Source organism: Schistocerca piceifrons, chromosome 5 (assembly GCF_021461385.2).
Source record: "Schistocerca piceifrons isolate TAMUIC-IGC-003096 chromosome 5, iqSchPice1.1, whole genome shotgun sequence".
Classification (NCBI taxonomy): domain Eukaryota; kingdom Metazoa; phylum Arthropoda; class Insecta; order Orthoptera; family Acrididae; genus Schistocerca; species Schistocerca piceifrons.
Window position 1 is genome coordinate 535,687,727 of NC_060142.1, and position 15,865 is coordinate 535,703,591.

Here is a 15,865-nt window from a genome sequence, read left to right on the forward strand (position 1 = left end):
GGGAAAGAAATACAGTAGAAGAAGAATGGGTATCTTTGAGGGATGAAATAGTGAAGGCAGCAGAGGATCAAGTAGGTAAAAAGACGAGGGCTAGTAGAATTCCTTGGGTAACAGAAGAAATATTGAATTTAATTGATGAAAGGAGAAAATATAAAAATGCAGTGAATGAAGTAGGCAAAAAGGAATACAAACGTCTCAAAAATGAGATCGACAGGAAGTGCAAAATGGCTAAGCAGGGATGGCTAGAGGACAAATGTAAGGATGTAGAGCCTTATCTCAATTGGGGTAAGATAGATACTGCCTACAGGAAAATTAAAGAGACCTTTGGAGATAAGAGAACCACTTGTATGAACATCAAGAGCTCAGATGGAAACCCAGTTCTAAGCAAAGAAGGGAAAGCAGAAAGGTGGAAGGAGTATATAGAGGGTCTATACAAGGGCGATGTACTTGAGGACAATATTATGGAAATGGAAGAGGATGTAGATGAAGATGAAATGGGAGATACGATACTGCGTGAAGAGTTTGACAGAGAACTGAAAGACCTCAGTCGAAACAAGGCCCCCGGAGTAGACAACATTCCATTGGAACTACTGACGGCCTTGGGAGAGCCAGTCCTGACAAAACTCTAACATCTGGTGAGCAAGATGTATGAAACAGGCGAAATACCCTCAGACTTCAAGAAGAATATAATAATTCCAATCCCAAAGAAAGCAGGTGTTGACAGATGTGAAAATTACCCAATTATCAGTTTAATAAGCCACAGCTGCAAAATACTAACACGAATTCTTTACAGACGAATGGAAAAACTAGTAGAAGCCGACCTCGGGGAAGATCAGTTTGGATTCCTTAGAAATACTGGAACGCGTGAGGCAATACTGACCTTACGACTTATCTTAGAAGAAAGAATAAGGAAAGGCAAACCTACGTTTTAGCATTTGTAGACTTAGAGAAAGCTTTTGACAATGTTGACTGGAATACTCTCTTTCAAATTCTAAAGGTGGCAGGGGTAAAACACAGGGAGCGAAAGGCTATTTACAATTTGTACAGAAACCAGATGGCAGTTATAAGAGTCGAGGGACATGAAAGGGAAGCAGTGGTTGGGAAGGGAGTAAGACAGGGTTGTAGCCCCTCCCCGATGTTATTCAATCTGTATATTGAGCAAGCAGTAAAGGAAACAAAAGAACAATTAGGAGTAGGTATTAATATCCATGGAGAAGAAATAAAAACTTTGAGGTTCGCCGATGACATTGTAATTCTGTCAGAGACAGCAAAGGACTTGGAAGAGCAGTTGAACAGAATGGACAGTGTCTTGAAAGGAGGATATATGATGAACATCAACAGAAGCAAAACGAGGATAATGGAATGTAGTCGGATTAAGTCGGGTGATGCTGAGGGAATTAGATTAGGAACTGAGACACTTAAAGTAGTAAAGGAATTTTGCTATTTGGGGAACAAAATAACTGATTATGGTCGAAGTAGAGAGGATATCAAATGTAGACTGGCAATGGCAAGGAATGCGTTTGTGAAGAAAAGAAATTTGTTAACATCGAGTATAGATTTAAGTGTCAGGATGTCGTTTCTGAAAGTATTTGTATGGAGCGTAGCCATGTATCTAGGCGCGCAGTCCGGAACCGCGCGACTGCTACGGTCGCAGGTTCGAATCCTGCCTCGGGCATGGATGTGTGTGATGTCCTTAGGTTAGTTAGGTTTAAGTAGTTCTATGTTCTAGGGGACTGATGACCACAGCTGTTAAGTCCCATAGTGCTCAGAGCCATTTGAACCATTTTTGTAGCCATGTATGGAAGTGAAATATGGACGATAAATAGTTTGGACAAGAAGAGAATAGAAGCTTTCGAAATGTGGTGCTACAGAAGAATGCTGAAGATTATATGGGTAGATCATATAACTAATGAGGAAGTATTGAATAGGATTGGGGAGAAGAGAAGTTTGTGGCACAACTTGACCAGAAGAAGGGATCGGTTGGTAGGACATGTTCTGAGGCATCAAGGGATCACCAATTTAGTATTGGAGGGCAGCGTGGAGGGTAAAAATCGTAGAGGGAGACCAAGAGATGAATACACTAAGCAGATTCAGAAGGATGTAGGTTGCAGTAGGTACTGGGAGATGAAGGAGCTTGCACAGGATGGAGTAGCATGGAGAGCTGCATCGAACCAGCCTCGGGACTGAAGACCACAACAACAACAACAACAGCATTCAATATATGCCCATTAACATTTCTGTCTATTTAATAAATTCAGAATTGAAATAAAAATTTAAAAAATGCTACTATCGAGATTCATATCAGCGAATTTACATTTGCAAGACTCGTATGCGAGTCAGTCAGCTGTCGACAGTTATTTATACAAACAACAAATTTTTGTACTTTGCGCTCAGAAATCTACAGCTGCAGTTTTTCTCCGAGAAAAGGATTGTCTCTTTGTCTCTTACTGGTTTAGAAAATTGACGTCCAGGCAATGACCTTAAAATTTTATAAGCATAAATAAAACCGGAAAGGTCCAATTTGTATACTTCTTTGTGAGATCGTAATTCAGTGACAAGATTATTTCATGAAACGCAACCATAATTGTAACGCTAAAATTTTGTTCTTACGATATGCTACATTTATATTAGAAATACAGAGCCCGAAATAAGTTGGCTCAAATGAGTTCCCTTTTTTTCATATTACATTCTTAGTTAGTACCAGAGTCATGAGTACTATCAAAATGTCATTAAATAGAGGTCCCATCGTACACAAATACACAGTGAAAGAACTGGGATTTTGTTTTTATTTTACGATGTCGCATTTTTCAGATTTTGAGATCCTTCGTTACTCTTGTGAAAGATCCCTGAGTATCGTGCAATAACGCAGCGACAAACCTCTTGCTGCTGACAGCTGATGAAAAATGATCTCGTTGAAGAGAATGTGAGGCATATGACACGACTATCAATATTGCTCCTGCAAATAGGCAACTTCTGCATGCAAGTGCACCCACTTGAGACTCTCTGGGACGATTAATCTTTGAGTCTGTGCTACACTCTTGATGCGTATCACGAGGTTTTCAGAAGCAGATACTGCCAGTCATAAAATATAGTAATTTGTTGCTCAGTTGTGGAGGAAAGGAGAGGCATTGGCAAGAAACATCACAAGCAATGACGAAAGCCCATAGAGAATAAAACATATTGCTTCTCAGTTACGAAACAGATGTCAACATAATTGCCGAGAAACTTATTGGGCTTACAAAGTAACAGATAGTGGGATAGCTGTTTGACAGTGATTACGTGATATGGGCTTCGTTATTAGACGGTTACGTTGCGGGATACTGATATTACCGCTTTCTGTGAAACAAACTCTTGATAGAAGCTAGCATCTCATTGCTTCCAGACTTTGCATTCATGGTGAAATAACTACATCACGTATTTCCTCGAGCTCCGATCGCATTAATTTAATATACGTGTTTACGACGACATTTTAGTCTTTAGTTAGATTTATTTCAGATTAAACGACGACATTTTAGTCTTTAGTTAGATTTATTTCAGATTAGAACGACTGCAATCTGTGCCGCAGGGAGACTTCCAAGTGGAAAATTTCGTGCTCTGGTACACGTCAAAAGCTTTATTACGACGGGACTGATGTGAGCCAAAAGGGAAGCCTGCTTGCAGAATCGGTTAAGGACCATAAACACACACCCACACACACACACACACACACACACACACACACACAACACACACACACACACAGACCAACCGACCGACCGACCTACCGACAAACCGACCAACTTCGTTGCAGCCTACACATGTGCCGACCACTCACTGATTACACCACCAACGTGTTCCTATTGCTGGTTGCGAATTGTTTATAGAAAATTCATTGATCTTACGTTCGACGAGATGCTGCTTGGTTTTATACAGAAACAGAAACTGGGATTTTCCTTGGCTGTTTTAGAGGTAACGAGGCCAAGAAAGCCGAGAGAAAGCTGTGAGCAACGAAGTGGTTAATGCAAAGAAAGAAATTCGCTCACGCTCTGTTAGTTAAGGAGGTGTGAGCCGATAATTTGCGTAATTATCTAGGAATGGAAAAACGTGTATTTTTCGGAGATGCTGAACATCATCAAACCATTCTTAACGAAAAAGAATACAGTGAAGAGAAAGGTTGAAAACTGCCACGAGAGGCTGTTAGCTACATTATGGTTTCTGGCCACCGGCAGACGACGCAAGGACCTCAAATTCAGTGCTGTAAACTTTATAAATTTACTTGTGTATGCAGCATAAACGATGTCCCATGTAAGTTTAAGAATCAAGTTTCATATTAGAAGAAGAAAGACTACAAATGGAGGTGGCTCGCATCATCCACAAATATAAAAACAGATACATAAGAAATGAAGAATTTAACAACTGTTAGGACTTTAAAAAGTGCACTACACTTTGCTCTTCATAGCAGAAGGCTTGGATAGAGGACAGATTAATTTTAACATCTGTAACAAAGAAGAATGTACATATTATGAATAATAGTCCATCGATTCTCTATATTTTGGTTCTTAAATTCTATATTCCTTACCTGTCAGAATGAAGTCTAAGATCTGCGCCCCTAATCTGTCTGTATTTCGGTGTTTAGATTTCATTTCCGTCAAGTATAGTAAGTAACACATAAAAATCGAAATGCAGAAGGTCAACGGACTTTTATTCATAAAATATAATCTATTACTGTCTCTATGTGCCACATGAAATCATTATCGGCTTGTTAAAAAGGAGAAATAAGTGCTTCATTTCTTGCGTCTCTATTGCTGTATTCATCGCACGATGTGTCCCACAAACATCTGCAGATTCTACATTTCTCCAAAAACGCTGTTATCAAAGTTTCATCCACCTCGCACTCTGTCATGTATTTTATAGTAGCACTTAATCCCGCGCTCAGTGACAGAAGACGGGGCGATTGGCACGGCAGCGCTGAAGTGGTGGGCTTGGGTGTCTGGAGAATTGGAGAAGTGGGTGGGGTTGGTTGTCTGGCGGTCGTGGTCGTACCCAACCAACCTCCCGACAAGAACATTTGGTCGATCACTTGGCCAACAGGGTTACACACGTCCAATTTGTTGGTCGGTCGGTCGGTGGTGCTTATGTAAGGTCGTTTAGTTCGTCCTTGTGGCCGGGAGACAAAGGGGCACTTTGCACGCGGCTCTCTGCACGCCTACCATTCGCTTGCTGCTGTGATATCACCACGCTGATTCAACCACGACGCTTTCTTTGTCTTGTGAAACTGAATTGGGCGTATTCAGTTGACGTCGTTCCGAAATATGGTTGCTAGCTCGCACGCTTGGATTGCATTTACGTGACTGTACGTTACGTGATTCTCAGATTATACAGCAACTGGCATCTCTCCGTGATAAATTTTGCGGGGAGTTTAAGTGGGAAGTGTGAGATCACACACTCAGCCTTTCACAACACTTGACCTATACTTGAGTATTGCTCATCAGTGTGGGATCCGTACCAGATCGGTCTGACGGAGGAGATGGAGAAGATCCAAAGAAGAGCGGCGCGTTTCGTCACAGGGTTATTTGGTAACCGTGATAGTGTTACGGAGATGTTTAATAAACTCAAGTGGCAGACTCTGCAAGAGAGGCACTCTGCATCGCGGTGTAGCTTGCTCGCCAGGTTTCGAGAGGGTGCGTTTCTGGATGAGGTATCGAGTATATTGCTTCCCCCTACTTATACCTCCCGAGGAGGCGTCACGGTAGAAGACGGCCACGAAAAGACATGTCTTGGCAGAGGAAGCAAGCTTGATACTTGCTCCTAGATTGTAAAATTAGAGGAGGCTTTCAGACAGTCGTTCTTCCCGCGAACCATACGCAACTGGAACAGGAAAGGGAGGTAATGACAGTGGCACGTAAAGTGCCCTCTGCCACACACCGTTGGGTGGCTTGCGGAGTATAAATGTAGATGTAGATGTAGATGTAGAACACATGAGATCAATATCCAGTGTTATTTTAGTCATCCAAGGTTTCGAGTTGCTTGCCGGTTGGAGTGGCCGAGCGGTTCTAGGCGCTACAGTCTGGAACCGCGCGCCCGCTACGGTCGCAGGTTCGAATCCTGCCTCGGACATGGATGTATGTGATGTCCTTAGGTTAGTTAGGTTTAAGTAGTTCGAAGTTCTAGAGGACTGATGACCTCAGAAGTTAAGTCCCATAGTGCTCAGAGCCTTTTGAACCATTTTTTTTTTTCGAGTTGCTTATGTCTTGTACTGACGACGTAGTGACTTGCACTTTGTTACGCTTAAGGCTGTTGGAAACCATGAAGGGCACTGCATATAGGAAATCAGAGAGAAAATGCTGAAATCGGCAAAAGTGGTAGCGTTTAGGTTACCTGAGCTATGTAGTAACACTAGAGCCCTGCAAATTGCAGACACTCTGGTCGGCTGTCTAGGGAAGAAGTTTCACTTCAGAGAACTAACTGGTAACTCCATCCACCGCCTGGGCGCCGTTGTAAGGCGTCACGGTAGAAGACGGCCACGAAAAGACATGTCTTGGCAGAGGAAGCAAGCTTGATACTTGCTCCTGAGAGCTGGAGCGTCAATGGATTTACACAGGTTGGAGAGCTACTGCAGCAGTCCACACCCACAGGAAGAGGGAGTGTGGGGCAAAGTGACGTAAAACACTGTTGTTGTTGGCCATTATAGGAGTGGTAGTGACGTTTAGCTTTCAGTTGAACGATGTTGCTACCAAACTTAGTGTTTGTTAATGTAAAGTCCAGAAACATCCCTACCTACCGAGTAGGAGAAGGTGAGGAATATAAAGGTGATAGGCCAGAGGCTCAAAGCAGGTGCAGAGCGACTCGTCAGATGGGACGAAGCCTGTTAAGTGCCGGTGGATTGGTGAGTCAGCTATAGGAAGGGAGAAATAGTGAGTCGCCACGATTCTTTAAAAATCCATGTTTTTGTTTTCAGAGGAGGTTCTTAGTGAGATCGTTGGGCCGCCGACTCTGTGTCGCTCGTGGCCTGCCTCGGTAATTTCCGACATGTCTATTTTCTCAGTTGGAGTGGTTCAAATGGCTCTGAGCACTATGGGACTCAACTGCTGAGGTCATTAGTCCCCTAGAACTTAGAACTAGTTAAACCTAACTAACCTAAGGACATCACACACACCCATGCCCGAGGCAGGATTCGAACCTGCGACCGTAGCGGTCTCGCGGTTCCAGACTACAGCGCCAGAACCGCGCGGCCACTTCGGCCGGCTCAGTTGGAGTGCTGCTCTCGAGTTTGTACTTCGCATGCAGCTTGTGTCCGCTACTTCTGTTAGCGATCAACCCCGTGGATTTAGGCTCTGTCATCTGTTGTGCAACCAATTGCCTCCTTTCCTTTTTCTAATGTTTAGTATTAGCCTTCAACGTAGTAGTTAGTCGGATCGCTAATAAATAGCCCTGAATTCCATGAGTCCCCTACGCAAACATCCTGTCGAGTCCCAGAATCCGCGCTTCTCGTATGTGCCCTCTGACAGTGTTTGGCGCTGATGCAAATCGTCCAACGTGATTTCACTGGGAATTTGTTTTTCTGCATTTGCTCCTCACCGCTCGGAAATTGCAGACTGTCCTCAAAAACCCTGTCTTCCCTGTATCGTGTGGTAGGACACGAGACTTAACTTCCTACTCTTCCACAGAACAAATAATGTTTCGGGAGCTAATGCTAATACATGGTGATTTTCTTTTGTCTGTTGTCTGTTGATTTTGAATTGCATGTGAAATATGAGATTTTGCATTCATTCATAGAACATTGTAGTATAGTTTGTACATAATTTGGGATTCTTAAGAGCTTAATTTCATTCCGACTGGTCTGTTTTCAAATTAGTCTTCCACGTCTTCTATACCTCCATATGCGCTGACGTAATAATTTTCTCTCAGAGGAGGGACACTACGGGGATGCGTTCAAATTCATAACAACGTTGGGAGAAGTTTACCGAGGCACATTCCACTGCATTTCTTATTTGGTATGACATCGTTACCAGTAGCCGAGCGGGAGTTAGCGCCATCTCATTGCTCATGTGTTGGCTTCCATCACCTTGGCAGCAACCTTTACGGAGCCAATTTTAGTTAGCACGCTTCGCGACAGAATGTTCGTGGCTACTTCGATCGTTTTTATTAAGCGATTAAGCCGCTTGTATCGCGAGTAAAGTGATTTTATCATTGCCGACACGACAGTGTAATCTTTCACGTTTTCTCGGCGCCATTCGTTAATAGTGAGCTTCTGAGTGTTCTGCCGAATTCTTGTTTCCATTTTCTGCACAATAGTTCGACGACTGACCCAACTGTCTTTTCAGGTGTTGCGAGTTTTGCTGTTATGTGTTCTCCCTGCCTGGACAGTGTGGTAGGAGACCAGACAACGAATCCACATAATAGCAAAGCTGAGTCAGTCGTCGAACTACTGTACAGGAAATGGAAACAAGTCGACATACACCCGGAAACACACTATTAAGTGACATGGTAAATTTTGGCGCGCCGGCCGCTGTGGGAAAGCGGTTCTAGGCCTTTCAGTCTGGAGCCGCGCGACCGCTACGGTCGCAGGTTCGAATCCTGCCTCGGGCATGTCTGTGTGTGATGTCCTTAGGTTATTAGGTTTAAGTAGTTCTAAGTTCTAGGGAACTGATGACCTCAGATGTTAAGGCCCATAGTGCTCAGAGCCATATGGACCATTTAAAACTTTCTCGCACTGTCCTGTCATTGCATTCCTATCCGTAACTCCTCATGGCTGACAACATTCTTTCGTGGTATTCACCTCTGAGAGTTCGTATAAATTCTCCAAATACCACGCTCTAGAGACTGGACGAGCTGTCATTGGTTTCTTATGTTTTTCTCCTATGTGTTTTTCTTGTCCAACTACAGATCGGCTGCATGTCAAATAACCCAGAATTGTGGGTTGATTTCATTCCAGTTGTGTAAAAAGACTAGTTCGCAGTTTAAATGGTCAATATGTAGATTTATTTGAAATTGGCTTTCTCTTACTGGTCCGTAGTTTTCCTCCTGTATCTTTCATTCTTTAAGTTGTTCATTCTGGCACCTGAAACAGCTGTAGGAGAAATTAGGTCTGATGTCTCCATAGTCAGCGGGCAGGACTGCAGGTGAAGTTACTTTTATCTGTTGATAGAGAAACAATGAGAGGCAATTTATTTGATTTATTTCATTAATTGTCTAGAGATCTGACGACACCCACACACCCACAACCTCTACAGCCAATCTACAGACTTGGCGACCATGACAGGTGGCCCAAATAGCAAGCAGTCCAGCTAGTGAGTTACAATAGCAGCGAAATGATTTACCTTGACTCATTGTTGACCAAACTTAGCTGAGCTCTTACTGCTGACAGGAGTACTATTCTGTGATGAACCGTAATGTGCGACAAACTTGTATAGGACTTCGAACATTTGGTGGTCCGTGTTTGCTGTAGAACCTCCTTCAATAACACGGTCAAAAGCATAGGCAATCATCGAATGACCAAATGCGAATGGCAGTATCACAATTCGAGATGATCCTATAGAAGTTTTCTTTCTCTTACATTTTAAGAATTTTACAGGCGACCGTCGGAGTCGGCAGCTGCTTCTACATCGCGAGAGTAATTTGTCTGCGTGTATGAAGGTACGTACGCTGTGGGAAGAGTCGACTCCGCTCTGGAAATTGATATTGTCCTTCGGCCGGCCGCGGTAGTCTAGCGGTTCTAGGCGCTCAAGTCCGGAACCGCGCGACTGCTACGGTCGCAGGTTCGAATCCTGCCTCGGGCATGGATGTGTGTGATGTCCTTAGGTTAGTTAGGTTTAAGTAGTTCTAAGTTCTAGGGGACTGATGACCACAGATGTTAAGTCCCATAGTGCTCAGAGCCATTTGAACCATTTTTGATATTGTCCTTCACAGACATACAAACAGAGACACTACACACTCTAGTCCTATAACAACGAGTTTAATATTACCGGGTTAAAAACATTAATTTCTTCTTTTGAGCTATAATATTATAGTAAGTATCAAGTGGAAAGGATTAAGAAGGAAGGAAAAAACACTTTCTGGTTTTTCCTTTTTTTGCCTAAAAGAGAATCTATTCAATATTTTGTTTGTAGTACACTACTGCCTGTAACATTCAGCAAGTATGGCCTACAACACACCACGATAAGAGTGCGTGAAGAATAGCGGCACCTTAGTAAGTGATTTACGTGGCAGAGAAGTGGTGTGCATATAGGCACAACAGCGTCCTCTCTTGTGTTGGCGGATAGGTGAATGGTACGCAACGCGTTCAGTCGGTGCGGTGCCATCAGACGAAGTGGAAACGTGTAACCAAGTGCCACTATGGCTCGCCGAGACCATAGGGTGGAATATCGGCTTGTGAGTGCGTTACAGAGCGGCTTAATGATTGGTCTCCAGAAGGCAGGTCAGTCGTTCCGTGAGGTTGCAGCTCGTACAGGACACTTCTTTCAACAGTGAGTCGTATCTGGATCCACTGCAGTGGAGGGCCGTACACGACGCTGTCAGGGTGCTGGGCGACGTAATGTGACCACAGCGCAAGATAACCGCCACGTTGTGCGCTTGGCCGTAACGGGCGGAACAGCTTCGTCCACAGTATTGACGCGACGATGGAACACTGCAGTTGGTGTGGTCATGGCTGCATCGACGGTTCGACGTTGTCTTTCGATGGCAGGACTGTTTTCACCCATACCATTGCGGCGGCTTCCATTGATCAGAACCCACCAACGTCGCAGATTGCAATAGGCACATTGTCAGTGTGTGGGTGTTATGTTGACGAGTTGCGCAACGGATTGATCTGACAAGTACACTTTGGCTCCTGCAAGATGCAATTTCCACCCCACACTACTACAGAAGTCAGACAGACGCTCTTAACTGTACCAAAAAGAAATACCTGGAAAACTTTCAGCAATAAATATCTTCTGGAGTCGTCCTTTGTAAGGGGAAGACACAAAAATATTCTATTTTCTTACGTAACTAGTGGGATACTTGGGTACTGGAGTAATGCTAGTTAGTGTAAGAAAAACATTAAACGAACGAAAAATATTATTTATTGCAAAATTTAAGAAAATCAAGTGAAACTTTTATTTAGAAACTGATACACAAATTTCTAGGTTCTTTTCGGAATAGGAGGTTACCTCTTATGGATAGGAATCCTGTTAATGACATTTATATACAAAGTATGGGAAAGCTCTTTCATCCATGTTCTTTAAGAATGTTATTTACTCGGCAGAATGACTGAGAGCCGCGCCTACTCAACTTGAATAATTATCCGATTTAATTTTTCTAAGTACTATCGAGGCTGTCGCGCGAGAAATGTAATGGAGTGACGTGAATGAAGTATGTTATTTCTAATGAAGGAAAGATGGGGCTTGCCTACGCTGTAGCGCACAATACCATGAACTGTGACGACTGCTGCCTACGTGGTTCACCACAGAAAAGTAACAAAAGTCAAGGACTCCTATCTGTCTCTAATTATTGGCGTGGTACACTGGTCAGATAACCAGTCCACTGCAATGCCATTGACTGTTTGCTCGCAGGCGCTAACTAGTACTCTGTGTTCACACCGCATATTAAGTGTCACGGCCAACACAGTGAACAAACGCTTAACCGCGAACAACTCAATATAGAGTACACTCTGATTCGCTAGCGACAGAGGTGCTCTCTCAGTGCACCACTGACAAGGGAACCTCCCCATCGCACCACCCTCAGATGTAGCTATAAGTTGGCACAGTGGATAGACCTTGAAAAACTGAACACAGATCAATCGAGAAAACAGGAAGAAGTTGTGTGGAACTATGAAAAAAATAAACAAAATATACAAACTGAGTAGTTCATGTGCAAGATAAGCAACAGCAAGGAGCGCCGTGGTCCCGTGGTCTCGTGGTTAGCGTAAGTAGATGCGGAGCGATAGGTCCTTGGTTCAAGCTTACCCTCGAGTAAAAAGTTTAATTTTTTCTTTTCAGACAATTATTATCTGTGCGTCCGTCCGTCCGATGCGAGGTAACTGCGCCGTAGTATGGGGACGCTACACCTAAACAAACATCGAAACAAAACATACGTTTTGACAGAGCACAGGGAAAACTGTGCGACTGTGAAACTGTTGCATTCATTTGTTGCAGTTTATGTGACAAACTCTTATGTTTTCATCACTTTTTGGGAGTGCTTATCATATCCACAATAACCTAAATCGGGCAAGGTAGAAGAATCTTTTTACCCATTCGCCAAGTGTACAAGTTAGGTGGGTCGACAACATATTCCTGTCATGTGAAGCACATGCCGTCACCAGTGTCGTATAGAATATATCAGACGTGTTTTCCTGTGGAGGAATCGGTTGACCTATGGCCTTGCGATCAAATGTTTTCGGTTCCCATTGGACAGACACGTCCTTTCGTCTACTAATCGCACGGTTTTGCGGTGCGGTTGCAAAACACAGGATCTAAACTTATTACAGTGAACAGAGACATCAATGAACGAACGGACAGATCATAAATTTGCGAAAATAAAGAAAGTAAACTTTTTACTCGAGGGAAGACTTGAGCCAAGGACCCCTCGGTCCGCAGGTGCTCACGCTAACCACGGGACCACGGCGCTCCTGAGCTCACATTATCCTTGATGTTGCCTATCTTGCGCATGAACTACTCAGTTTGTATATTTTGTTTATTTTTTTCATAGTTCCACACAACTTCTTCCTGTAATCTCGATTGATCTGTGTTCAGTTTTTCAAGGCCTATCCACTGTGCCAACTTATAACTAAATCTGAGGGGGGTGCGATGGGGAGGTTCCCTTGTGAGTAGAGACTTTGTTCCTCGCTCTCTGCGTACATGCACGAGCGTACTCGCTCCTGCTGCGTGTTCCCACTACAAGAGCACCACCGGAACGACTTCCCTCCATGCAAAAAGCGAAAGAGTATATCATCCGCTGTCTTTCCCTCACTCCTCCATCTGATTGCATCAGAAATAGTCCACCAATCAGCGTTACTCCTATAAACAGGAGAATGGCTATGCCTACCAATCCGGAAATATGTAGCGTTTGCTGTACACTTGTGAGAACTCTGAAACTGCGCACTAATCCATCAAAAAAATGCCTATGCTGGGGCTCTCCCAAACAATACAGCGGGTTTTTCTTTTAAGCTGAACATGCAGGCCATTACTCCTTTTTTCTGGCAAAAACTGGTCTGTGGGTGGTCAGCCAGCCAGAAGCTGCATGCTAACTCACCCTCCTACGGATTTTCCAGCGGGCTGGTTGCCTCCGCCGAAAAAAAACTCCTGTGGCCATCGTGTCTTGAATTTTTGTATACACCAGCCTCGAATTTTTAATCTCGGTGCGCACTTGCTGTTTATTTGTTAGATTTGCATATCGATTAAATGGAAATATATAAAACTGACTCTACCCTAGCGAGTTTGAGCTCGAATGAAACGACTTGATACACAGAAGACGATGTTGAGGTCGGAATATGTAAGAAATGAAGGTCAGGAGACCACGCCACCTTACAACGTGAACGCCGACACTGATGGGCAGAGTGGCAAAATGTAGTGTTTTTGGACGAGACCTGCTTCAACTTGTACTAGAGTGAAGGCCGCAGATGCATTCGACGCCACTGTGTTGAACGCAATATGGCAGTCTGTATCATTGAGCGGCATAGCGTACATACGTCAAGCGTGATTATTTGATGCAGCATTGTTAATAATATGTGATTCTGCCTCCTACGTCTTGAGGACAATCTCAACAGCTACTGCTACATCAGGGACATTATACAGACCGAGTTACTGCCCCTCCTGCAGGTCATACCAAAATACCGTATTTCAGCAGGATAATGTGAAGCCGCACGTAGCGAGGAAAGTTGAAGATTTCTTCGAAGAACAATTGGTACCACTGTTTCTCTGGTTTGACATGTTGCCCATCAATCACGTGTGGGATGTGGTCGGTTGACAGCTTATTTGTCGCGATCTTCCTGCAGTCACAGTTGATACGAGTACTTTGTGGACGTGTCTGCATACGGCGTGGTAGAGTATCCCCGAGCAGCATATATATGCAGGCGGTCGTTGATTCCATGCCGCAATGTCTAGCGGCTCTGCAGCACGTGCTGGCGCCACTCCATTCTGAATTTCCACAGTCACAGTGCACATACAGATCTGTAATGCTAGTCATTTTTGGAGTATCATATTTCTAAATGGCGAAATAAATGTCAATGTGATCACGTATCTTGTCTTGCTATTTCACTTTTTCCAGACAGTAGCGTATTTACTTGGTGACTTTCCCATTGACTTACTATCTAAGCAATTCATCTATTATCACAATTTTTAAGTGACTGTACGCTCAACTGTTCAACCAAGTTACAGTGATGAGCCAAAACAAAAGGAGAACCTTCTCAGTAGCCTGTTGGTGCACCTGTGGAACGCCGTACAGAAGCAGTTCTGCGAGGTGTGATTTTGACAAGTTCTTGGCAGGATTCTGGAGATATGCGGCACCATATGTCTCTTCACAGCTCTTGGAATTCCCGTAAATTACAGGTTTGTGGACGCGGAGCTACCACCAGATAGCACTTCAGATGTGTTCAGTCGGGTTTAGATCTGGCGAATGTGGTGGTCAACCATCAAAGCGATTTCGTTATCATGCTCCTCGAAATTCTGGCCTTGTGACATAGACAGTTAACCTGCTAACCTGCTAGCAGATGACATCGCCAACGGGGAAGGTGTCAAGCATGAACGGACGTAGATGGTGTGCGCTAATGTTCCTGTAGGCCACAGGTTCAGGAGTGGAATTAAAATTCAAGGTGAAAGCTTATCAATGATGCGATTCTCTGATGACATTGCTATCCTGAGTGAAAGCGAAGAAGAATAACATGATCTGCTGAGTAGAATGAGTACAGTATATGGATTGAGAGTAAATTGAAGAAAGGCGGAAGTAATGAGAAGTAGCAGAAAGGAGAACAGCGAGAAACTTAACGTCAGGATTGATGCTCACGAAGTAGTTTAAGTTAAGGAATTCAGCTACCTAGGCAGTAAAATAACCAATGACGGAAGGAGCAAGGAGGATATCAAAAGCATACTAGAAATGACAAGAAGGGCTTTCCTAGCCAAGGGAAGTCTATTAGTATCAAACATAGTTCTTAGTTTGAGACAGAAATTCCTGAGAATGTACGTCTGGAGTACTGTGGGAAAACCTGGACAGAAGAGAATCGATGCATTTGAGATGTGGTGCTACAGACGAATGTTGAAAGTTAGGTGGACTGATAAGGTAAGGAATGAGGTGGTTCCGCCCAGAATCGGATTGGAAAGGAATATGTGGAAAACACTGATAAGGAGAAGGGACAGGATGATAGGACTTCTGTTAAGACATGAGCAATGACGTCCATTGTACTAGAGGGAGCTGTAGAGGGCCTAAACTGTAGAGAATGACAGAAATTCCAATACATCCAGCAAGTAATTGATGACTTATGTTGCAAGGGGGCAACGGCCTTGCCGCAGTGGATACATCGGTTCCCATCAGATCACCGAAGTTAAGCGCTATCGGGCGTGGCCGTCACTTGGATGGGTAACCATCCGGGCCTCCACGTGCTGTTGCCATTTTTCGGGGTGCACTCAGCCTCGTGATGGCAGCTGAGGAGCTAGTAGTAGCGACTCCGGTCACAGAAAACCATCATAACGACCGGGAGAGCGGTGTGCTGACCAAACCCCTCCTATCCGCATCCCCATCTGAGGGTGACACGGCGGTCGGATAGTTCCTATGGGCCACTTGTGGCCTGAAGACGGAGTACTTTATGTTGCAAGTGCTACACTGAGATGAAGAGGTTGGCACAGGACAGGAATTCGTGGTGGGCCGCATCAAGCCAGTCAGAAGACTAATGACCCAAAAATTAAGGAGGCCACAGCTG

The 15,865-nt window shown here is 44.0% G+C and overlaps 1 pseudogene; it reads left to right on the top strand.

Annotated features, from left to right (window-relative positions):
* Positions 1 to 15,439: 15,439 nt before the first annotated feature.
* On the top strand, positions 15,440 to 15,557 carry LOC124799584 (annotated as a pseudogene).
* The last annotated feature ends 308 nt before the right edge of the window (positions 15,558 to 15,865 follow it).